The sequence below is a fragment of the Triticum aestivum genome, chromosome 7B (assembly GCF_018294505.1).
Source record: "Triticum aestivum cultivar Chinese Spring chromosome 7B, IWGSC CS RefSeq v2.1, whole genome shotgun sequence".
In the NCBI taxonomy this organism is placed as follows: domain Eukaryota; kingdom Viridiplantae; phylum Streptophyta; class Magnoliopsida; order Poales; family Poaceae; genus Triticum; species Triticum aestivum.
The window spans coordinates 704,450,412-704,475,434 of NC_057813.1; the positions used below are offsets into that span (position 1 = coordinate 704,450,412).

Consider the following 25,023-nt stretch of genomic DNA (forward strand, 5'->3'; position numbering starts at 1 on the left):
CAAGACGCTTAATTGGACTTTCACAAAGCACATACCTTGATAAAGTTTTGAAAAAGTTCAAAATGGATCAGGCAAAGAAAGGGTTCTTGCCTGTATTACAAGGTGTGAAGTTGAGTCAGACTCAATGCCCGACCACAGCAGAAGATAGAGAGAAAATGAAAGATGTTCCCTATGCTTCAGCCATAGGCTCTATCATGTATGCAATGCTGTGTATCAGACCTGATGTATGCTTAGCAATAAGTTTAGCAGGGAGGTACCAAAGTAATCCAGGTGTGGATCACTAGACAGCGGTCAAGAATATCCTGAAATATCTAAAAAGGACTAAGGATATGTTTCTCGTTTATGGAGGTGACAAAGAGCTAGTCGTAAATGGTTACGTCGATGCAAGCTTTGACAGTGATCCGGACAATTCTAAAACGCAAACCATATACATGTTTATATTGAACGGTGGAGCTGTCCGTTGGTGCAGTTCTAAACAAAGCGTCGTGGCGGGATCTACATGCGAAGCGGAGTACATAGCTGCTTCGGAAGTAGCAAATGAAGGAGTCTGGATGAAGGAGTTCATTTCCGATCTAGGTGTCATACCTAGTGCATCGGGACCAATGAAGATCTTCTGTGACAATACTGGTGCAATTGCCTTGGCAAAGGAACCCAGATTTCACAAGAGGACCAAGCATATCACAAGACGCTTCAATTCCATTCGGGACCAAGTCCAGGTGGGAGACATAGAGATTTGCAAGATACATTCGGATCTGAATGTTGCAGACCCGTTGACTAAGCCTCTTCCATGAGCAAAACATGATCAGCACCAAGACTCCGTGGGTGTTAGAATCATTACTGTGTAATCTAGATTATTTACTCTAGTGCAAGTGGGAGACTGAAGGAAATATGCCCTAGAGGCAGTAATAAAGTTATTATTTATTTCCTCATATCATGATAAATGTTTATTATTCATGCTATAATTGTATTAACCGGAAACATGATACATGCGTGAATACATAGACAAACTTAAAGTCACTAGTATGCCTCTACTTGAATAGCTCATTAATCAAAGATGGCTATGTTTCCTAACCATAGACATGTGTTGTCATTTGATTAATGGGATCACATCATTAGGAGAATGATGTGATTGACTTGACCCATTCCGTTAGCTTAGCACTTGATCGTTTAGTATGTTGCTATTGCTTTCTTCATGACTTATACAAAGTTCCTATAACTATGAGATTATGCAACTCCCGTTTACCGGAGGAACACTTTGTGTGCTACCAAACGTCACAACGTAACTGGGTGATTATAAAGGAGCTCTACAGGTGTCTCCAAAGGTACATGTTGAGTTGGCGTATTTCGAGATTAGGTTTTGTCACTCCGGTTGTCGGAGAGGTATCTCTGGGCCCTCTCGGTAATGCACATCACTATAAGCCTTGCGAGCAATGTAGCTAATGAGTTAGTTACGGAATGATGCATTACGTAACGAGTAAAGAGACTTGCCGGTAACGAGATTGAACTAGGTATTGGATACCGACGATCGAATCTCGAGCAAGTAACATACCGATGAAAAAGGGAACAACGTATATTGTTATGCGGTTTGACCGATAAAGATCTTCGTAGAATATGCAGGAGCCAATATGAGCATCCAGGTTCCGCTATTGGTTATTGAGCGGAAACTGTTCTAGGTCATGTCTACATAGTTCTCGAACCCGTAGGGTCCGCACGCTTAACGTTATGATGAAAGTTATATTATGAGTTTATAGTTTTTGATGTACCAAAGGTTGTTCGGAGTCCCGGATGTGATCACGGACATGACGAGGAGTCTCGAAATGGTCGAGACATAAAGATTGATACATCGGAAGCCTATATTTGAATATCGGAATCGTTCCGGGTGAAATCGGGATTTTACCAGAGTATCGGGAGGTTACCGGAACCCCCCCGAGGGTTAATGGGCCTACATGGGCCCTAAGGGAGAAGAGGAGGGCCGGCCATGGCAGGCCGCACGCCCCCTCCCCCCTAGTCCGAATAGGACAAGGAAGGGGGGGCGGCACCCCCCTTTCCTCTTTCCCCCTCCCCCCTTCCGTCTCCAACAAGGCAAGAGGGGGAGTCCTACTCCCAGTGGGAGTAGGACTCCTCCAGGCGCACCCCTAGGGTCCGGCCGCACCTCCCCTCCCTCCTTTATATATGGGGGCAGGGGGCACCCCATGACACACAAGTTGATCTTCGTGATCGTTCCTTAGCCGTGTGCGGTGCCCCCCTCCACCATATTCCACCTCGGTCATATCGTAGCGGTGCTTAGGCGAAGCCCTGCGTCGGTAGAACATCATCACCATCACCACGCCGTCATGCTGACGGAACTCTTCCCCGATACCCTGCTGGATCGGAGTCCGGGGAACGTCATCGAGCTGAACGTGTGCTGAACTCGGAGGTGTCGTACGTTCGGTACTTGGATCGGTCAGATCGTGAATACGTACGACTACATCAACCACGTTGTTCTAACGCTTTCGCTTTCGGTCTACGAGGGTAGGTGGACAACACTCTCCCTTCTCGTTGCTGTGCATCACCATGATCTTGCATGTGCGTAGGAATTTTTTTGAAATTACTACGTTCCCCAACACCACCTTCCTCTCCCACGCCGGCGCCCAACCGCCGGCGCGGCCGCTCATCGCCTCGCCCAGCCCCCTCCTTCCCTTACTTCTTACGTCCCAGGCCTGGTAGGGTACAAGTTCCTACCAATTTGATATCAGGTACCCGGGTTTTGACCATGTCCTCGCCGCCACCAAACCCGTTTCCACCACCACCACCATCGCCACTGCCTGCCAACTCCCCCACCGCTGCCACAACCAACTCCTCCACCGCCGCCGCCTCATCACCGAGTGCCACAGCCTCGCTGTCGGCACCGATATCCCCCGCACCCAGCACAATGCCGGGCCAGGGCCAGCCGCCGTCCCCCGTCCAAAACTCACCGCCGTCGCCTTCCCCCGTGCCGTAGCAGTTTACGCTGGAGGCCATGGCCGGCGTGCTCAACGACCTGGTCGTCACGGTCCAGGGCATCCGCCTCTACTTGGCTAGCCCGTACGGGCCGCCCGCGCCGCTCCACACGGCCGTGCCCGCGGGACAGCCGGCACTGCCATGGTACTCCGTTCCCACGGCCATCACCGGGGGATACTCGGCGCTCCCATCACCGACGGCTTCGACGCCGCCTTGGCCCCAGTGGCCGACGCCGGCACTAGCGGCGCCACCCGCGTCGCCAGCCGCCGCCCAGGGCCCGCAGTGGCCAGCCTGGACCGCGCCGTCCACCACCGCGCCGTCCCTCCCGGCGGCCACCGTGTAGGTGCCACCATCTCCCCCGCCCAGCCCTAGCTTAGGCCGATCCGCGTTGAGAGGACTCTCGATCCAGGAGGTCCATTTTCCATCATCACCGTCTCCGCTTCCAAGATGGCTCCACGGGACGTCCCCTCCGCCGGCTTACACAGAGGCCCGGCGGCCGTCGGGTTCCCAGTTGCAGCCCAAGGCGTCGGGCGCCACGAGGAACTACGCCGGCCTTCCCACCATGGACCGAGCACCGTCATCAGCCCTCTGCACCGCTGAGGCAGTGGGCCATGGCGCGCCACACCACCAGCCGCCCCGGTTCGCGAAGATCGACTTCGCCACTTACGACGGTTCGGACGACCCGCTTAACTGGCTCAACCAGTGTGACCAGTTCTTCCACGGACAGCGCACGCCCGCGTCGGAGCGCACTTGGCTGTCTTCCTACCATCTCCGCGGGGCCGCCAAGACATGGTACTATGCCCTCGAGCAGGATGAGGGCGGCATGCCCCCGTGGGATCGTTTCCGCGAGCTCTGCCTCCTCCGCTTTGGGCCCCCAGTTCACGGGAGCCGCCTGGCGGAGCTCGGCCGCCTTCCCTTCACCTCCATGGTGCAGGACTATGCCGACCGTTTCCAGGCCCTGGCATGCCATGCGTCGGGTGTGATGGCGCAGCAGCGGGCCGACCTCTTTATCGGTGGCCTTTCGGATCACATCCGCGTGGACATGGAGCTTCGGGGACCCTAGGATCTCCAGTCGGCCATGTATTACGCCCGCGCGTTCGAGTGCTGCGTTGTGGCCATCCAGCAGGAATCACCGTTCCGGACCGCTGGGTCGCGACCCAGGCCGGATTCCGCGCAGGGTCGGTGAGGGATTCCTGGATTAGGGGGTGTCCAGATGGCCGGACTATGACCTTTGGCCGGACTCCCGGACTATGAAGATACAAGATTGAAGACTCCGTCCCGTGTCCGGATAGGGACTTTCCTTGGCGTGGAAGGCAAGCTTGGCGATACGATATGAAGATCTCCTCCCGTTGTAACCGACTCTGTGTAACCCTAGCCCTCTCCGGTGTCTATATAAACCGGAGAGTTTTAGTCCATAGGACGAACAACAATCATACCATAGGCTAGATTCTAGGGTTTAGCCTCTCTGATCTCGTGGTAGATCAACTCTTGTACTACCCATATCATCAATATTAATCAAGCAGGAGTAGGGTTTTACATCCACCGAGAGGGCCCGAACCTGGGTAAAAACACCGTGTCCCTTGTCTCCTGTTACCATCCGCCTAGACGCATAGTTCGGGACCCCCTACCCGAGATCCGCCGGTTTTGACACCGACATTGGTGCTTTCATTGAGAGTTCCTCTGTGTCGTCACCTTTAGGCCCGATGGCTTCTTCGATCGTCAACCACGACACAGTCCAGGGTGAGACTTTTCTCCCCGGACAGATCTTCGTATTCGGCGGCTTCGCACTGCGGGCCAACTCGCTTGGCCATCTGGAGCGGATCGGAAGCTACACCCCTAGTCATCAGGTCAGGTTTGGAAGCTTAAACTACATGGCCGACATCCGCGGGGACTTGATCTTCGATGGATTCAAGCCATGGCCGAGCGTGCCGCACTGTCTCGATGGGCATGATCTAGCTTTGCCGCCGGATAGCGCCCAGAGTGCCGCCCAGGTGTCCGCTCCGACCATTAGCTCGGAGCCGACGGCGCTAGTTGGGGACGGACGGTTGGACGCCGCCCCAGGAGCCGCAATCTCTATGGCGATAGAGCCGAATACCAGCCTAGTCCTTTGCAAGGCCCGTGACTCCAAGGTGCCGGACTCCGTTCCGGACTCCGAATATTCCGCACCCCTTCCGATCGAACCCGATTGGGCTCTGATCATGGAGTTCACAGCCGCGGACGTCTTTCAGCACTCGCCCTTTGGCGATATCCTGGATTCACTAAAGTCTCTCTCTTTGTTAGGAGAGCCCTGGCCGGACTATGGTCAACAGGGTTGGGATGCGGACGACGAGGAAATTCGAAACCCACCCACCACCCACTTTGTAGCTACTGTCGACGATCTAACCGACATGCTCGACTTCGACTCCGAAGACATCGACGGTATGGACGCCGATGAAGGACACGACCAAGAACCAGCACCTATAGGGCACTGGAAGGCCACCTCGTCATATGACATATACATGGTGGACACCCCCAAAGCAGGGGATGGCGATGAAAAAGCGGAGGATGACCCCTCCAAGAAGCAACCCAAGCGCCGACGTCAGCAGCGCCGCTCTAAATCCCGCCAAAGCAAGAACGACGAATCCGGCACCGGAGACGTCAACACCCCGGACAGTGCCGAAGACAACCCCCTCCAGCAGGATTCAACGCAGGAGGACGAAGGAGCCAACCCTCATGAGAGAGCAGCAGACAAAGAGGTCGAGGACGACAATTATATGCCTCCCTCCGAGGACGAGGCAAGCCTCGACGATGACGAATTCGTCGTGCCAGAGGATCCCATCAAACAAGAGCGTTTCAAACGCATGCTTATGGCCACAGCAAGAAGCCTCAAGAAAAAACAGCAGCAGCTTAGAGCTGACCAAGACTTGCTAGCCGACAGATGGACCGAAGTCCTGGCGGCCAAAGAGTATAAACTCGAACGCCCCTCCAAGAGTTACCCAAAACGCAGGCTGCTACCCCAACTAGAGGAGGAAGCAACTAAACCTACCTCACCAGCGTACGATGCGCCCGATCGGCCACCCCGTGGCCGCGACAGAGAGGCCTTTCGGCCCTCAATCCAAGCCGCACCCCGGCGACGCTCTAAAAATACCAGAGCACGGGGAAACGCAGCAGACCTGCGAGACATATTGGAGGATAAGGCAAGGCAAACAAGATCGATCTACGGATCGCGTGGGCGCCCCACATCATGGGACAATAACCCTCACGCCGGATATGATAAATACGGCCAGGACGAATACAACAGACAAAGCTCATCCGAGCTACGTCGCGATATAGCCCAGTACAGGGGCGCCGCACACCCACTGTGCTTCACAGACGAAGTAATGGATCATCAAATCCCCGAGGGTTTTAAACCCGTAAACATCGAATCATACGATGGCACAACTGATCCCGCGGTATGGATCGAGGATTATCTCCTTCATATCCACATGGCTGGTGGTGATGATCTACACGCCATCAAATACCTCCCGCTTAAGCTTAAAGGACCAGCTCGACATTGGCTTAACAGCCTGCTAGCAGAGTCAATTAGTTGCCGGGAGGACCTGGAATCCGCATTCCTCGATAACTTCCAGGGCACTTATGTGCGACCACTAGACGCCGATGACCTAAGCCACATAATCCAGCAGCCAGAGGAATCGGCCAGACAATTCTGGACACGGTTCCTAACCAAGAAAAATCAAATAGTCGACTGTCCGGACGCCGAGGCCCTTGCAGCCTTCAGGCACAACATCCGAGACGAATGGCTTGCCCGGCACCTAGGACAGGAAAAGCCGAAATCTATGGCAGCCCTCACGACACTCATGACCCGCTTTTGCACAGGCGAAGACAGCTGGCTAGCTCGTAGCAATAACATAACCAAGAGCCCCGGCAATTCGGATACCAAGGACAACAATGGCAGGTCACGTCGCAACAAGCACAAGAGCCGCATTAACGGCGACAATACCGAGGATACGGCAGTCAATGCCAGATTCAGATGCTCTAAACCCGGTCAGTGGAAGAAGCCATTCAAAAGAAACCCTCCGGGCCCATCCAATATAGACCGGATACTCGATCGCTCGTGCCAGATACACGGCACCCCCCGAACAACCAGCCAACCACACCAACAGGGATTGTTGGGTGTTCAAGCAGGCAGGAAAGCTAAGTGCCGAAACCAGAGACAAGGGGCTGCGTAGCGATGATGAGGAGGAGCCCCGGCCACCGAACAACAAAGGACAGAAGGGATTCCCCCCGCAAGTGCGGATGGTGAACATGATATACGCAACCCACATCCCCAAAAGGGAGCGGAAGCGTGCTCTCAAGGACGTCTATGCGTTCGAGCCAGTCGCCCCAAAGTTCAACCCATGGTCCTCCTGCCCGATCACCTTTGATCGAAGGGACCACCCCACTAGCATCCGTCACGGCGGATTCGCCGCATTGGTCCTAGACCCAATCATTCATGGATTTCACCTCACTAGGGTCCTCATGGACGGCGGCAGCAGCCTGAACCTGCTTTATCAGGATACGGTGCAAAAAATGGGTATAGATCCCTCAAGGATTAAACCCACAAAGACAACCTTTAATGGCGTCATACCAGGTGTAGAAGCCAGCTGTACAGGCTCGGTTACACTCGAAGTGGTCTTCGGATCCCCGGATAATTTCCGAAGCGAAGAGTTAATCTTCGACATGGTCCCATTCCGCAGTGGCTATCACGCCCTGCTCGGACGAACCGCATTTGCAAATTTCAATGCGGTGCCGCACTACGCATATCTCAAGATCAAGATGCCAGGTCCTCGCGAAGTCATTACGATAAATGGAAACACCGAACGCTCTCTCCGAACGGAGGAGCACACAGCGGCCCTAGCGGCGGAAGTACAGAGCAACCTCTCAAGGAAACTCCCCAGTCCGGGTGTTAAACGTCCGGATAACGTCAAGCGCGCCCGAAGCAACCTCCAACAAAGCCGGCTGGCACGTTCCGAGCAAGCATAGCAGTGCGGCCCCAACCCCAGCCCTCGTCAGATGGTGATATCGGTACCACACATACATAATTACGCTTTGAAAATACCATGGGCATAAGGGGAGGGGCACAACTACGGCACGCCCAGAATGCGGCTCAACCGCACTTAGGGGCTCCCTATTCCGCCGTTTCCTTTTTCTTTTTTATACTTTCAGGACCCAACTATCCGGAAGGCCTGTCCGACAATACACTCGCCGAACACACGATGCAACAACCAGGGCGCGAACAAGCTGCGTCGAATGTCCAGGTGGTATCTATAACGAGTTAAATACTTGTTTTTACTTAAAGACCCGCAGCTTGCCCCTGGAGGGGGACATGTCAAATAATCCCATCTCTTGCTTATCGCACTATTTTGTATCGTCCTGCTTTTATAGCAGCCCTTTTAATACAACAAGACATAGCTCTTATCTTTTATTGTATTCATCTATTTTTTATACATATATGTTCAGTCATGACATTACACAACCATACACTTTGGTACGGCCAATACACCAGGGGCTTAGGTACCCCATAACTTGGTGTGAGAAGACCGAACACTCTCCTGAGTGCGGCACCCCGAACTTATAGCATTATATGCATCGGCTTCGAATCATGTCTTGGGTCAATAGTTGGGTTTGCCCGGCTCCCATGTTTTGGTACCTTACGTTCCGCAATGTTGGCTAAGGTAGCGCTGGGAGAACTACTGCGATTGTGCCCCAGTTGAGCTGGGTTAACACCTCAGTAGAGAAAGCTAAAACTAACCATCATGATAGTGCGAGAGACCGGTCGCTGTTCGCGAGGTTTTTCAAGTCCTTAAAGACTTATGCCGCTTAGAGCGAGGAGCCGGATTTATCTGGCCAAGGCGTGGATAGCGCCCCGAACTCGGTCTTCCGAATACTAGGGACTTTGCCGAAATTTAAAATTATAGAATTCTATGGCTAAGTGAGAGTGATAAAGCATTATAAGTCTGATGGCCTGGTTCGTTGTGCTGAGCGCCTCCCTAGATGGACCCAAGAATGGGAACAAGAGCGCTCAGGTTTATGCCGAACACCCCAGCACTCGTGGCATGGGGGTAGAAGCCAACGACTTGCATCTCTCAGATTTGATAAACGGCCGCACAGAAGGCAATATTTTAAATTAACAAGCGTTGCTTAACGCACATGAACAAAGTTTTCAGCGCACAGGATAACAAATGCGAGTCTACTCAAAAATTACATCTTTGGAGCACTCATCCGCTATAAGGCGGGCACCCTTCAGGATGCCCTTATAATACATCTCGGGCGTGCGATACTCCTTGCCCGGTGGTGGCGCGTCCGTCAAAAGCTTCTCCGCGTCCAGCTTGCCCCAGTGCACTTTAGCACGGGCAAGGGCCCGACGGGCACCTTCAATACAGATGGAGCGCTTGATGACTTCAATCCACGGACACGAGTCCACCAGCCGCCGCACCAGACCGAAGTAGCTCCCAGGCATGGCCTCTCCAGGCCACAGTCGAACTATGAGGCCCTTCATGGCCTGTTCGGCCACCTTGTGGAGCTCGACCAGCTGCTTCAGCTGGTCGCTCAGGGGCACCGGATGTTCGGCCTCAGCATACTGAGACCAGAACACCTTTTCCATCGAGCTCCCCTCCTCAGCTCGGTAGAACGCGGCAGCATCAGACACACTACGGGCCAGATCGGCGAATGCTCCTGGAGAGCTCAGGATCCGGGTAAGTGACAGATAATTTACTTTTATATTCTTGCTTTGCATAAAGAATGCCTTACCCGCCGCTATCTTCTTCATCGCCTCGATCTCCCGGAGGGCCTTCTGGGCTTCGGCCTTAGCGGTTTTGGCACTCTCAAGAGCCAAGGCAAGCTCGGACTCTCGAGTCTTCGAGTCACGCTCCAACTCTCATGTTTTTCCACGAGAGCCTGGAGCTCTTGCTGCACCTCCGCCACCCGCGCCTCCTGCTTCTCTCGCTCGGTGCGCTCCAAGGCCGCACTATTTTCGGACTTGGAGACTGCCTCCTTCAGGGTCGCCACCTCGGTCGTGGCCCCTGCAACATTTACGTTGGTCCTGTCATTATTTGTAACCAAGTATTTTTATATACATTTACATGCGGTACTACATACCCTCCTTGTCCTCGAGCTACTTCTTGGCACGGCCGAGCTCATTCTCGGACCGATCGAGGCTCTCCTTCAATGCATTGACCTCCGCAGTCAGTGCGGCAGAGGTCAGCAGCATAGCCTGCATTCCCATATTGACACATTTATGTTGGACTCCTGCGTATATTTTTTTAGATCCTCAGCTCGGCTTGTCTTTCCGAACATCGAACCGCGCATCAGGGGCTACTGTCTATGCGGTAAACATTTTTATATGTTTCGAACACATACCTCAAAGCCTGTTAACAGACTTGTACAGGCTTCTGTCAGCCCGCTCTTTGCGGACTGAACCTTTTGAATCACCGCACTCATAACAGTGCGGTGTTCCTCGTCGATGGAGGCGCTGTTAAGCACCTCCTGCAAATTTTTCGGCGCCTCCGGGTGGACGGAGGTCGCCGGCGTCGTAGGCTTGCCCTTCTTATGAAGGCGCCGCCTGTCGGACTCTGGAACCATTGATGGTTCCGGAGCAGTGTCCGGCCCGAGGCCAGACTTAGATCCCTCTGGGCTTTACCCCCTTTGGGCCTGGAGTCTGGGAGGTCACCTTGAGGTGCCTCCAGGACCACCTCCTCCTGGTTCAGTCCCCTTTGGGACCCCACCTCGGCGTCGTCCGCAGGGAGAGGGGAAGAGGCCGTCAAAGTGAAGCGCTGTTCACATCCGACGAATTCAGGGAGCCGCTCGACGAATCGCCGAGCTGAGCTCTGGGTGGACTGCATAATTAAATTTGGCGTTAGAAATTACCAAATACTAGAGGAGCGCCGTAAGTCATTCGGGTAACCGGACACTTACGATTTTGCCAGGGGCTTGACCCTGGATGGCCATTCCTCCCCGCCGTCTTCGGCATCGGAGGCATAGTCCGGCAGAAGGGTCTTCCCCTTCTTGGCCCTCCGGCCTCCCCAGTTGGGGTGGCCTTCCTTTTCTTTCCTCCCCCCGTTGGAGGGGGAGAGGCTTCTTCTTCCTCCTCCTCGTCTTCAGAGGTGGAGGTCACCTCGGGGTTGTCGGGCGATGAATCCGACAGCACCAAGCGTCGGGAGCTCTTTCGGGTCCCCGTGGTCTTCTTCTTGGCCTTCTTCTCCGGCACCACGTGAGGTGCCGGAACCAACAGCTTGGTTAGACGAGCATCCGCTGGGTCTTCGGGCAAAGGAGCCGGACAGTTGACCTGCCCAGACTTCTTTAGCCAGTCCTGTCAAAGGTAAGGGAGTTTAGATCCCGCATAGAGTCAAACTATGTGAAACAAAATACCCCGTAATGGGAAAATTAAGCTCACCGTGCTGGCTTGGCGCTTAGCGCAGAATTCACGATCCTTGGTGACGGGAGGGGAGACCTCGGAGCTCTTGAATAGCACCTTCCAGGCATCCTCGTGCTTTGTGTCGAAGAGCCGGGACAGAGTCTGGTGCTGGGCCGGGTCGAACTCCCATAAGTTGAAAGCCCGTCGTTGACACGGGAGAATCCGGCGAAAGAGCATGACCTGGACCACGGTGACAAGTTTAACCTTCCGGCCAATCAGGTCCTTGATGCAGGTTTGAAGTCCGGTCACTTCTGCCGAACTACCCCACAACAGGCCTGTCTCTTTCCAAGATGTGAGCCGTGTGGGGATGCCGGATCAGAATTCGGGGACCGCCGCCCACTCAGGGTCACGCGGCTCGGTGATATAGAACCATCCCGATTACCACCCTTTGATGGTCTCTACGAAGGCGCCCTCGAGCCATGTAACGTTGGCTATCTTGCCCACCATGGCGCCTCCGCACTCCGCTTGGCGTCCGCCCACGACCTTCGGCTTGACGCTGAAAATCTTCAGCCATAGGCCAAAGTGGGGCTGGATGCGGAGGAAGGCCTCGCACACGACGATAAACGCCGAGATGTTGAGGATGAAGTTCGGGGCTAGATCGTGGAAGTCCAGGCCGTAGTAGAACATGAGCTCCCGGAGGAACGGGTGAAGAGGAAAGCCCAGTCCGCGGAGGAAATGGGGAAGAAATACGACCCTCTCATGGGGCCTAGGAGTGGGGATGAGTTGCCCCTCATCTGGAAGCCGGTGCGCGATGTCGTCAGACAAGTATCCGGCCTTCCTCAACTTTTTGGTTTGCCCCTCCGTGCCGGAGGAGGCCATCCATCTACCTCCCGCTCCGGACATGATTGGAGAAGGTTGAGGTGGGAAGTGCGGGCTTGGGCGTTGGAGCTCGAGTACGCATGGGACGGATAGGCAAAGGAGGAAGAAGGCGTGAATGGAAAGGGTAGAATCTTATCCCCTTATATGGGCGGCCGAAACTACGAGCCCCCACCGGCCTAATAAAACTCGCTTATCTCCCAAGTGCCGCGGTTAATGACGCGGTTGGGTTACCCACGCCCGTATTGATGAGAATCCCGGAATAAGGGAACACGATCTCTGCTCTGACGAGATGTGCCAAGGAAACTGCCTCGCTAAACGCGCTAAGGTGGAACAGCAAAATGATTCAAGTAAAGACTTGGCCGTGGCGTGATGTCACGCTGCGGAATACATCAGCAGATTAGATTGGTGCGGATATTATTCTCTCTACGATGTTATGTGGAACTTATTTTGCAGAGCCGGACACTATCCTTGTGTTCAACATCTTCTATGAATTATTCGGAGGAGGAACCCGCCTTGCAATGCCGAAGACAATTTGCGCACCGGGCTCGTCGTCATTAAAGCCTGGTTCAGGGGCTACTGAGGGAGTCCTGGATTAGGGGGTGTCCGGATGGCCGGACTATGACCTTTGGCCGGACTCCCGGACTATGAAGATACAAGATTGAAGACTTCGTCCCGTGTCCGGATAGGGACTTTCCTTGGCGTGGAAGGCAAGCTTGGCAATACGATATGAAGATCTCCTCCTGTTGTAACCGACTCTGTGTAACCCTAGCCCTCTCCGGTGTCTATATAAACCGGAGAGTTTTAGTCCGTAGGACGAACAACAATCATACCATAGGCTAGATTCTAGGGTTTAGCCTCTCTGATCTCGTGGTAGATCAACTCTTGTACTACCCATATCATCAATATTAATCAAGCAGGAGTAGGGTTTTACCTCCACTGAGAGGGCCCGAACCTGGGTAAAAACATCGTGTCCCTTGTCTCCTGTTACCATCCGCCTAGACGCACAGTTCGGGACCCCCTACCCGAGATCCGCCGGTTTTGACACCGACAGTCGGCCTGCGCAGGCTTCTGCGGCACCCCTCGCCGCGACCGCGGGACGCCCGTTCCGCCGGCTCACCCCAGCCGAGCTCCTCAAACGTCGCCGCCAAGCGTTGTGCTTCAACTGCGACGAGCCCTACACGCCCGGCCATGTCTGCCCGCGACTCTTCTACCTAGAGATTGCAGACTACATTCCGGAGAACACCGTCGCCGCTGACCTGGCCGCCCCAGCTGTCGAGAAGGTGTTGGACGCTGGCTGATCGCCTCAAGGAGTTCCGCAAGCGCTTCCCCACCTTACAGCTCGAGGACGAGCTGTTTGTGCAGGCGGGGAGAAGTGTTATGGCCGGTTTAGCTAGGCCCACCAGGCATCTTAGCCCACAAGTTATCTTAGTTAATTCTTATGCAAGTTACCTTAGGTTAATTTTTATGCAAGTTATCTAGGTTATAAATATAGGCTGTAAGACTCCTTTTGGAATTAAGCAATAAGAATATTATCTCTTTTGCCCGGCTCCCAGAGGAGCCGGAACCAAAGTTTTAAATAGCGCGCTAAGCATCTTAGCGCCGGACCTCTTTCAAATGCTATAGCGTGCTATAGCGGAGCTATAGCGCGCTATTTAAAATGTTTGTTCATTTGTTTGGACTAAAGTCTCTTAGCGCAAGACCTTTTGTAAACGCTATAGCGTGCTATAGCGGAGCTATAGCGGGCTATTTGAAACAGTGGCCGGAACCCTAGCCGCCCTCTGGCCTTGCGCCGCCCTCTGGCCTTGCGCTGCTGCCGCCACCCTGCTCTCCCGCGAAGGCGCCCAACCGCCGGCGCGACCGCTCATTGCCTCGCCTAGCCCCCTCCTTCCCTTACTGCTTACGTCCCAGGCCTGGTAGGGTAAAAGTTCCTACCATTACTCAAGAATGCGATATATAGAGATCGGTGATGTACATTCAGTTGGTCAGGCAGGCGTACTCTGCAAAGCAGTGGTGCGCCTGAGAATCACGGTCGCTGCCTTGTAGTATGTCCATCTTCGTACAGTATGAAATACTATGCGCCTGAACTTGGCTGAGGAATTGACAGTGGTGGATTTAGAGGCTCTCAACTTGAGGAAACTGATGCCCAGCTGAGAAGAAAGGATCCACAGCCCTCTGTGCGTGCTTCTCCAGTTGCGACTAGTTGTCTGTCTGCCTCAACTTGGCGTTTGACAAACAAACAAGGCTCAACTAAATTTGGAATTACACCTGCAGACTCTGGTAGGGTAAAATGGGAGTTCCATGTGCCAGAGTTTACTGCTGGTGATGTTATGGGCGCTATGCACCAACTTGTTTCCTACTACTAATAAAGCTCTCTTTTATTCACCCTCAAAAATGAAAATTAGGGGCACTCAATCATTTTCAGTAAGTCTAATGATAAATACTCTAGTTGAGACAAAATGTGACATGGAAATATACGCTCTACCACAGTTGTTGGTTGATTGAAAATGTTAAGTTCATGGTCACATTCACTCCCTCGTACACAGATGATGCCATCGGAGACGATAACCGCCACACCATTTAGACAAAATCCAGATATACCACACCAGGAGAGCACAAATCCAACGAATTCACCGGCTTCAACATGGGAGATGGGACTCTAGACTCACATCCAGGTGCTAGGTGCACATTTCCAATTTCAGTTATAAGAGAACTCTAAAGCTCACGTACTTCGTTCCTACACCAAAATTTGTCCTGAAAGAGATCATCACCAACTCCCCATTGCAGTAAGCTTCAGGAATTTGAATGTCTGGATCACCACATTCACAAAAAAGAGTAGGGAAACGAAAATGCAAAAAAGGTGCATTACCAGACCAGAAACGTTCCAAACAACTGTCCTCTCCCCATTTTAAACGGTCCCCAAATCCAAATGGTTTGTGCAACAATGTCTAAGAAAATTTCTGCAGTTCAGTCATTTACCATACATAAGTCAGTTGCTGATAAAATGTGAAGAATTTCTTTCTTCCTAATGTACAGGTTGCAGCCACAATGACAGTGGATCACCTTTGCTATGCACATTTTTATCATTTGTGTGCATTACTGATGGATGGAAGCAGGGGAGAACTCCCCAGAAAGGAAGATGCATGGCAGACACGCCAAGGTAGCAGATGCAGAAAACCCAGTATCAGAAGAACACAAAATCATTAAGATAATTACTTGTTTTCTCTGCCTATATATTTGTGTTTTGCTCAGAAGAAAAGAAAGTATGCATTGTTCGCCCGAAACAGAGTAAGCTTGCATTAAGATAATTACTTGAGCATTGTGTGACGAACAAATGAATGAAAAGAGGAAAGGAAAAGCCTAGACACGACCAATATATAACCGTTTGTTTCTGCATCTCCGAGGCAACAAATCACTGTCAGCCATGCGCTGGCCACCCCCAGGCATTGTGTACTCTTACCATGCTTGAGACCTGTGTTATGGTGTGGTCATGTTTCAGTTATGTTGGTACAATAGTTTTGCCATTTGTTAGATTTTGTTTGCTATAATAACCACTGTTTCAAATAGCCCGCTATAGCTCCGCTATAGCACGCTATAGCGTTTACAAAAGGTCTTGCGCTAAGAGACTTTAGTCCAAACAAATGAACAAACATTTTAAATAGCGCGCTATAGCTCCGCTATAGCACGCTATAGCATTTGAAAGAGGTCCGGCGCTAAGATGCTTAGCGCGCTATTTAAAACTTTGATAATAACAAACTCTAATAGTTGAGAAAAAGATGTGCCTTGTAAATATACAGCAGCTAGCTTTACCCACAGTTGTTGGTTGACTGAAACTCACTGTCGCATTGTAGGCAGAGAGCAGCCTCATCCATGTTACAGAACCCAAAGCTAAGAAGTAGCATGAAAACAAGAACAACGTAAGATGACCACTCCCAAGAGAACTTCTGTAGATTGTCACACGCCAGCTTGTCCAAAAGGTGATCACAACAGCAAGAAACTCCACGCTATCGAAGCCACTATCACTTTAAACTTGGAAAGCTGATTTGACGATGACTTGATCGAATCTGGAAAAATAAGACAAAGAAACCTCAGACATCGCATAAACTTCTCTGACCAATTTGTGCCTACTGAAGAGTTTACGACTTTAAAGTAACAAGCTGTAGGTAGTTAGGTAGTATCACAGGGAATATGCAGAACAATATTTTCACATTGGTAATATTCACCTCAACTGAATTTGAAACATGTGTAGTGACTGCAAGCACTCAACTTTAGTGTGCTTAGCATTGTAAACTGCAATACAGGTTGGAACGCATAGCCATACTGGCCTGAAAATAAAGAAATGAGGAATGGAAAACTTAGCCTTAGGGAATCGGCACATTCATGTTGCAGGAGTTCATATACACCCAGAAACCTAGCAGTATAACAAAGCTATAATTAAATGAGAAAGAAACTAGGTGCGCTGGTAGCAAGAACCAATAGAAACCATCCCAGTATGAAAGCTGAGGCACAAAACAGGGTGTCCAAATCATTAATTACTAATACACGATCACCTGAAACCTCCATAAGTTTCAGTCAATCATCTCACCCATATGGTTTACTTTGAGTAGTAGAATGACCATGATATGAGGCTCAAAGATTGCTGGAGATTAACAGGAATAAAGAAGATTTTCAGTTGCTTGTGCAATGAGAAGGATTCCCTTGATCTTTTGAGGCTGATTTCAGGATGTTGAGATAAAATTTCAGTTGCCTGTGAGCACAAGCTGTTCTTATTTAGAGCAGCGACCCATGATCTTATTTGTGACAGCAGCAGTTATGCAGGTTTATTTTAACAAAACATTGTGATATAAAATTATAAATGTAAATAAAAGAAAACAAAACAAGGAACACAATTATGTTCCCGAGCTTGCAATTATCCCACGAGCACAAGAAACTAGACACTACTAAATCAAGTAAACAATAGTCATCAATTGCAACAAGAAAGTAATCAATGAACAAGTCGTGTGATAATTAGGAAGGGAAGGAGTTAACTAGGATGCGAATGAAAGTTTACCACTTCAGATTTGCGTCTGAAGAGAACAGTGATGGCGGGAAGTTGGTATATATGTGTGTCCCCACAAACTTAAGCCTGTTATAATGTGAATAAACCCTCTGAAGCTGCAATGTCTTGACGTCAATCGAAAAATATTCAAAGAGTGGGTTCTTTTGAGATATGTCTGGTGTCCTTATCAATAGCAAATACCTTCCAGTTGCAGCTATGATATAATACCGGTAACCAGAATCTAGTGAGATTATCTTCTCCATATGCCACTGGCTGGGATTCTCGCCTTTGTTCTGTGCAAAGGTGTAGGTAAGATCAGATGCAGGTTAACCATGGAAACCAAACATCCCAAGCGTGCCTTCCCCTGCCTCCACAACGGCAAAACCTTCCTTTCTCCATTCTCCAGGTGTGGGGACAGCAATGGAGAACTCCATCCTTCTTGTGTCAAGCATGAGCAACGTTTTCCTCCAGAGCAGCGTCCAGTCCCAGACTCCCAGTAGAAGCACCCATAAGCATAATGGTGCCTGATAAAAAGAGGGTGGACCTGTGGCATCATGGCGGACTCGCTGCCGCTAAGGACCAAATCACTCCAACCTTTGGATGCAGCAGCTCTCCATTGTCCGGTGCTCGACGAGAACACGAAGGCGGCCAGCTTAGTTTCGGAGTATGCCATCCAAATCACTCGGAATGATGCCTCTTGAGCCGCAGCTTCCTCCTCATCGTCGCTGAGGGGAAAGAGAGAAGGCTTGCACCGACATCTGCCTACCGAAGCGACTAGGTCATCAGGTACTCGGGGGAGCACGAGACGAGATACCACCGGCGCAAAGGGTCGCACACTGCCAGCTCCCGGAAGATCGGGGTCACCTCGCCCATTTCAGGCCCGTGCTGGAGGAGGACGTGGCCGTCGCGGCTGTCCTGGACCCTCCAAAGGTGATGGGAGGGGAGGAAAGAGAAGGAGAAATCGGCGGCGAGGGCGAGCGCGCGGGCGGCGGGTGCGGAGGGGTGAGGCGGTAGTGCTGGGTGGAACCCGTCGCAGTCCAGGAAGCCGAGGAGTGGTGGTGCGTGGAGGCAGCGGAAGCGGCGGAGAAAGTAGCGGTCGGTGGCGAGTTGGCGGAAGGTGACGCAGGCCGCGGAGGCACGGGCGAGGTCAGCCGGGTCAGGCAGCCGGAGGAAGATCTCGGTCAGGAGGTGGTCGGGGAGGTCCGCCAGAGACGATGCCATTTTCTTCTTGCTGGTCACAGTTGGCGTGCAGCGGGGAAGCTCGTTGGGAGGGAAAACCGGCCGTCGGAGGGCAGCCGCCGGGGAACCCTCGACGAGATGGGAAGGGGAGAGCCGGCGGCTGCGTGCATGCGGAAGGGAGAGCGAGTCGTGTCCTGTGCTGGCTGCCAAAATGGGCCTTAACCGTAGTAACAACGAGCGCAGTTTTCAGGCCCATCCTTCTTTTTTCTTTATGCGAAAGACAACTACTCCAAATTAATTAAAGTTATAGATTTTATCCTAAATCAACCGACAAACGTGTTTAACTTCTGCAACACCAAATTGGCTTCATTCCATTCTTTACAAAAAATTTGTATGTACAGTACATTTGTTATGTTCTTGAGCTTGGCACTTTTTCACACAAGAACTTACCACAGTTGTAGATGTGGGTTAGAGTAGTGAATCTTTCTTTCAATCTTCGCGATGAGAAGTGGAGCAAGGCTATTGCTGACCAGATTGACAGAAAACACTACATTTGTTTAGTTTGATCATGCTGCTGGAAATCTTAGGGCGAGAGTCACCGTTGAGGTGGAAAACCCCTTGAGGAGATGGATTTGGATTGAATCGTCGAGGAGACAATATATGGACCCATATGATATTCATTTTTCGTTTCTCATGTGGTCATTTGGGACATTCGGATCTTTACTGCCCAATACCGGGAACCAGAGACAAGAGCAAAAATTTACCTTTTTGGAAAGGCTTGGCGGGGCACCTGAGGACTGCCTTAGATCAGCCTCGAGTGAGAGCCTCGTCGAGGGAGCAGCAAGGTCATCAAGGCAGTAAGAACGACACACTCAGCTCGAGAACGGCGGCTGAAGGTGGAGCTGAGGTTACATCTCTGACAAAGGGAAAGACTTATCTGAACAAGAGAAAGGGAGGACCTCGGACTCTGAAACAAGTGTACAAAAAAGTAGAAATGCCTCCCAATATGAAATCGGCTTAGTCTGATCTGGGGGATGACACTGATCCAGGGGTGCCCAAAGGGGCGCGGGCTGATGGACATGGTGAGGAGGATCTGGGTGATGAGGTTAGTGAACCCAGGAAGAAGAAACCTACACGCGCATTCGTCAGTGTGGCTGCAGGTCGGCCCTGCCTGAATCAGTGAGTTGTTTGAGTTGGAACTGTCGGGGCTTGCAAACCCAAGAGCAGTTTGAGAGCTTCGCAATACCATGAAGCATGAAGGCCATGGTTTCCTGTTTGTGATGGAGACAAGGATCTCAGCGGTAATAGTATAAAACCTGAAGGGCCTGTTAGGGTTACTACTTACTAGATGTTTTGCTATGCATATATAGTGTGGGTCTTAGCGGTGGGATCGGCAATGAGAGAAACCCTTTGGTCCTCGAGCACCGACGGACACGGGAGACCTCCATGCTCTTGTTCTTGAAAATGTTGTATGATGAATCAAAAGCGCCCTCAAACAATTAGACTGAAAACTCAAACAGAAAAAGAACGGTAACGAAGAAAACAACAGCACACGAACATCGCAGCAAAGAAACATCATTGGTTTGTAACCTTGTCGAGTGATGGACGCCGGATTATTTGATTGCTAGCAAATAGGGGCTGGTTACCATGGTATGGTATGAGGTTACCAAATTGGATCAATCTCCGTAAAGGTTCCATGCAAAGCAATATATTGTAAGAGAAAAGGAAATGAGAACACTTGACATAGCAGAGAAAGAAAAACACAGATCATGAGCCCGTTCATTCATCTTCAATAGGATCAGCGTGTACTCTATTCTGGCTCAACCAGATCATAACTCTAGTTGTCAAGAAAAAACGACAGTTGTTGATTGGTTGAAACTGTCAATTTCATTTGCCACATTCAATTCACTCTTACGCCGGAAGCGCAGCAGCCATGTCAACTGAAGCTGCTCACCCTCAACGAGATCACAACTCTTCTAACAGCTAGAAAAACGTGGCATGCAAATATACTTCAGCTACATCTAATAACACGGTTGTAGGTTGATTGATTCAAAGTGTATACCATTTGTCATTCTCAGCCACGGAGCAGCACATCCATATTACACCATGTTAACTGAATCTAGAAGTAGCATGGAATTCTGTAGATTGACATGACCACAGCCAGGTGAAACTCTCTAGATTTTTACACGACATCTTGTCAGCGAGGTGATCACATCCACGACAACTCTGTGCTATCGAAAACCGCGATCGCTTTGAACTCAGAAAGCACCTCATTGTTACTCCACTGAATCTGCACAAACGAGACCCAAAAAAAAAACTCAGACAATGCAGAAGATTTTGCACCCAATTGGTGCATATTAATTCAAGAGTTGTACGACCATAAAGGAACAAATTTTCGGTATTTAGGTAGGTAGTACCATAGAAAAAGGCAGAATAGCAAAATATTGACCTCAACTGAATAATACTTCCTCTGTAAACTAATATAAGAGCGTTTAGATCACTACTTTAGTATTCTAAACACTCTTATATTAGTTTACGGAGGGAGTACTTAGGTAGTATCACAGGAAGTTGCGTAATAACATAATATTAATCTTTAACTGAATTTGAAACATGTGCCTGCAGACACATACTCACTTCAGTGTGCTTAGCATTATAAGTTGAGATACATACAGTCAGACACTCACTTCAGACAGAGGCACACTAAGGGAATCACTCAGGAAAAACTTGTGCAAAATAAACGATGCAAACTAACACTATAACAGAACTCCAAATCAAAGGAAAGAAAGAACCTGGGGGTGTTGGTAGTGAGAAAAACTAAGATTCAGTCAATCATCTCAACCAATACCATTTGCTTTGAGATTAGGAACACAACCATGATATGAGGATCTAAGAGTGCCGGAGAGATTGACTGCAATAAAGAACAATTTCAGTAGCCCGTGCTGACAAGCACTCCCTTTGATCCAATGAGGTTGATTTCAGATAAAACAAAATCAGAGGATAGGTTTTCAGTTGCCTGTGAGCACAAGCACTTCTTATTTAGAGCAGTGACTCAGAACTTTATTGTGACCATACCAGTTATGCAGGTCTATCTCGAAACAGCACCACAAGATAAAATTATACATCTGAAGATGAGTAAAAGAACTTTTATGCATCCTTACATCTACTTTGTACCTTAAACTTGACCATCAAAAGAACCTCTCAAAAAAAATTGTCATGATTTGGTGTTTTTGGTGAGACTCCAGCCAAAAGAAGGAAAGAAACAAGGGGTACTCGTAGCACTAACCAACACACCAGGTGCCGTATACCATCCCAGAACAAAAAGGATACACAAAAAACAAAACAAAGACAAATCAGGGTGCCAGCTTCGAATTCATGTATCAGAGCTGCTAATTCACAGTCACCTGTCACCTTAAGATTAGTCAATCATCTCACTCGCATGTTTTGTTTTGAAATTAGAAGAACGGCCATGACATGAGGATCTAAGAGTGGTGGAGATTGACCGAAATAGACAAGAATTTTAGTTTGTGCGCACTGACAAGCTGTTTTTATATAGAGCAGTGACTCGGGATTTTGTTTGTGACTACCAGTTATGCATATTTATTTCAGAATAACATTAGGAGGTGAAATTATACATGTGAAGATGGCTAAAAAGAAAACATTCTATCTCTTTATATATATATCTACAGAATGAGTTGTGCATGACTCGAATGAAATTTTTCTTGGTGAACAATCCAAGGTAAACCGAATCTACACTTGTATTTCTTCTATGTTACCTTGACCATCAAAGCTAGTACTAAAATAATTGTCGTGACCTAGTGTTTTTTGTGATTCCATGAGGATTTATGCACAAGATACTCATAGTGTGCAAGATTTTATTTTCACTTACTAATCCCATTCTCTTAAAATGGCAACTGGAAGAAACAAACAATAAATCAGGATTATGTTCCCGCACTTGCTTATTTTTTCCCATGAGCACAAGAAAATAAATACTAAAAAATTATCCAAACAAGAATGATCAATTGCATAAAAACATTCAAGCATTAGACACATTGTGTGATAATTATGAAGGGAAGGAGATAAACATGGTGCAATAAAAAAAAGTTTACCACTTCATACTATCTGTGGAGGCAAGAACGATGATGGGAAGTTGGAATATATCCCGGTTTGAAAAAAGTAGGCATATATGCTTATCTCGGATAGCATAAGCTTGCATTGTTTGAGACAAAGCCTCTGAACCTTTAATGTCTTGATGTCCATTGAGAAAAACTCAAGGAGTGGCTTCTCTAGAGGTGAGCCTAGCGGCGACTCTGTCCTCATCAATAGCAAACACCTCTCTGTTACAGATTTGATATAATATCGGTACCCAGGATCTAGTGAGATTGTCTTCTCCATCAGCCACTGGCTGGGACTCTCGCATCTGTTTCGCAAAATGGTATAACTGAGATCAGATGCAAATTCATTTTCACCATGGAGACCAAACATCCCAAGCCCGCCTTCCCCTGCCTCAACAATGGCTAAACCTTTTGTACTCCATTCTCCCGGTGGTAGGTCAGTGATGGAGAACTCCATGCTCTTGGTGTCAAGGACGAGCAACAGGTTCCTCTTGACGACCAGCCAGTCCCAGTAGAAGCATCCATAAGCATAATGGCGCCTGAGAATAAGAGAGTGGACCTGTGACATCTTGGCCGAGTCTCCCGTGTCAAGGCCCAAATCACTCCAGCCCTTGGATGCGGCGGCCTGCCATTGTCCGATGCTCGAAGAGAAGACGAATGCAGCCAGCTTAGTTTTGCCACGTACCAAACAGATCACCCTGAATGAAGTCTCTTCAGTAGCCGCAGCGTCCTGCTCGCTGAGGGGAGCTAGGAAAGGGTGGGTGAGCGGGTGCTCCACCGAAGCGGCTAGGTCGTCCGGTACCGGGGGAAGCAGGACGAACCGGCGGCGCAAGGGGTCGCAAACCGCGAGCTCCTGGAAGACTGGGTTCTCATAACCATAACCTCGGTGGCGCGGCTGAGGAGGACGCGGCCGTCGCGGATGTCCAGTTTCATCCAGCGGCGGTGGGAGGCGGGGAGGAAGGAGAAGGAGAAGTCGGCCTCGAGGGCGAAGGCGCGGGCGGCGGGCGCGGAGGGGTGAGGCGGGAGGGCTGGGTGGAACCCATTGATGTGGAGGATCCCGAGGTGGAGCGGGGCATGGAGGCGGCGGAAGGCGCGGAGGAAGGAGGCTTGGGTGGCGAGTCGGCGGAAGGGGACGCAGGCCGCGGAGGCGCGGGCGAGGTCGGCCGGGTCGGGCAGGCGGAGGAAGATCTCGGCCAGGATGTGGTCGGGAATGTCCGTCAGAGGCGACGCCATTTTCTTCTTGCTGGTCGCCAATGGATATGGATTAGAGTGGCGAGGCTCGCTGGCCGTCGGAGGAGGGAACCCCTGGGCGAGACGGAATGGAACGGAAGGAGCCGGCCGGCGGCTGTGTGCGGCAGTGAGAGTGTTGGGAGCTGGAGCTATTTTCCTACTGGAATGAGCGATTTCCCCCTCCGACAGAGAGACCCATGAACGGCGCGGAGGAGGAGATCGGCGGCGGCAAGGCTTGCCGGAGCCGCGCGGAACAGGGGAGCGAGGAGATCGGGCGTGGGGCACGTCTCCTCTGTAAGCTGGCGGCGCTGGATCGGGAGACCGGCGTGGGAGCAGAGGAGGCCAGCGCTAGGGTTAGATAGGTGGGCTTAGTGGGCCGGTCTGGCCGTGTTGGGCTGTGTGCTGCGCTGCGTTCCTCCTCCTCCTCTCTCTCTCCCCCCCTCGCTCCCTCTCCCTCCCTCTCTCTCTCCTTTTACATTTAAACCCAGTTGCTCAAAAAAATATAAATAAAAACCCTTAAATTTTGTTATAAATATAAACTTTGTCTCTATTTCTTTTATAAATATAAGCAAGAACTTTGAAGAGTAGAATAGAGGGCGAAAACACATCCCTGGAAACCTTGAATTAAGCCTGATATTAAGAAACTGGTTTGGGATTTTTTTTTAGAGAAAGTAAAATTCAAACAATTGAATTTAGTCCAAACTATTTGAATTTTGAAACCCATTCATATGTACTCAAAATGGGTTGAAATTGAATATGGTAACACAAAATGTGATTTGTGGGCAAAACTTAGCATTTATTGTGGAAGTAAAATTGCCACTCAAATTTACTTCCACAATAAATGTCAGCTAAAAGTCAAACAAACGGACGGTTCGTTTAGGTGCGGGCCCAACCTGTCATAATTGCGATCAATTGTAAAGCTCTTGGCAATTTAGGTTTTTTGAAACGGTCGACTCCGGACTTGGTAGTTATCGGCGAAAAAAATTAATTCGGTAGTTTTTTGGATTCCTAACCCGAATTGTAGTAGTTTTATGCTATTTACTCTTATTGGAAGGAGAAAGATTCAAGACACGACCACTCCCTGTTACCGGTAGCTGACATTGTTCTGCTTATTCTTCCACTCAATGGCATCCTTTTCTTCCTGAATAACATATCTACCAAAGGAGTAATTTAGAGGAGTCCCCACCTATGCCTATGAAATGTTTTGGAAGAATCAAAATCATTAAGTTCCTCGGCAC

General features: G+C 50.2%; 2 pseudogenes; both read right to left on the reverse strand.

The window, feature by feature from the left end:
• Positions 1-16,017: 16,017 nt before the first annotated feature.
• Positions 16,018-18,624, reverse strand: LOC123162981 (uncharacterized; annotated as a pseudogene).
• A 1,683-nt stretch (positions 18,625-20,307) lies between these two features.
• On the reverse strand, positions 20,308-24,139 carry LOC123159801 (uncharacterized; annotated as a pseudogene).
• Positions 24,140-25,023: the final 884 nt, after the last annotated feature.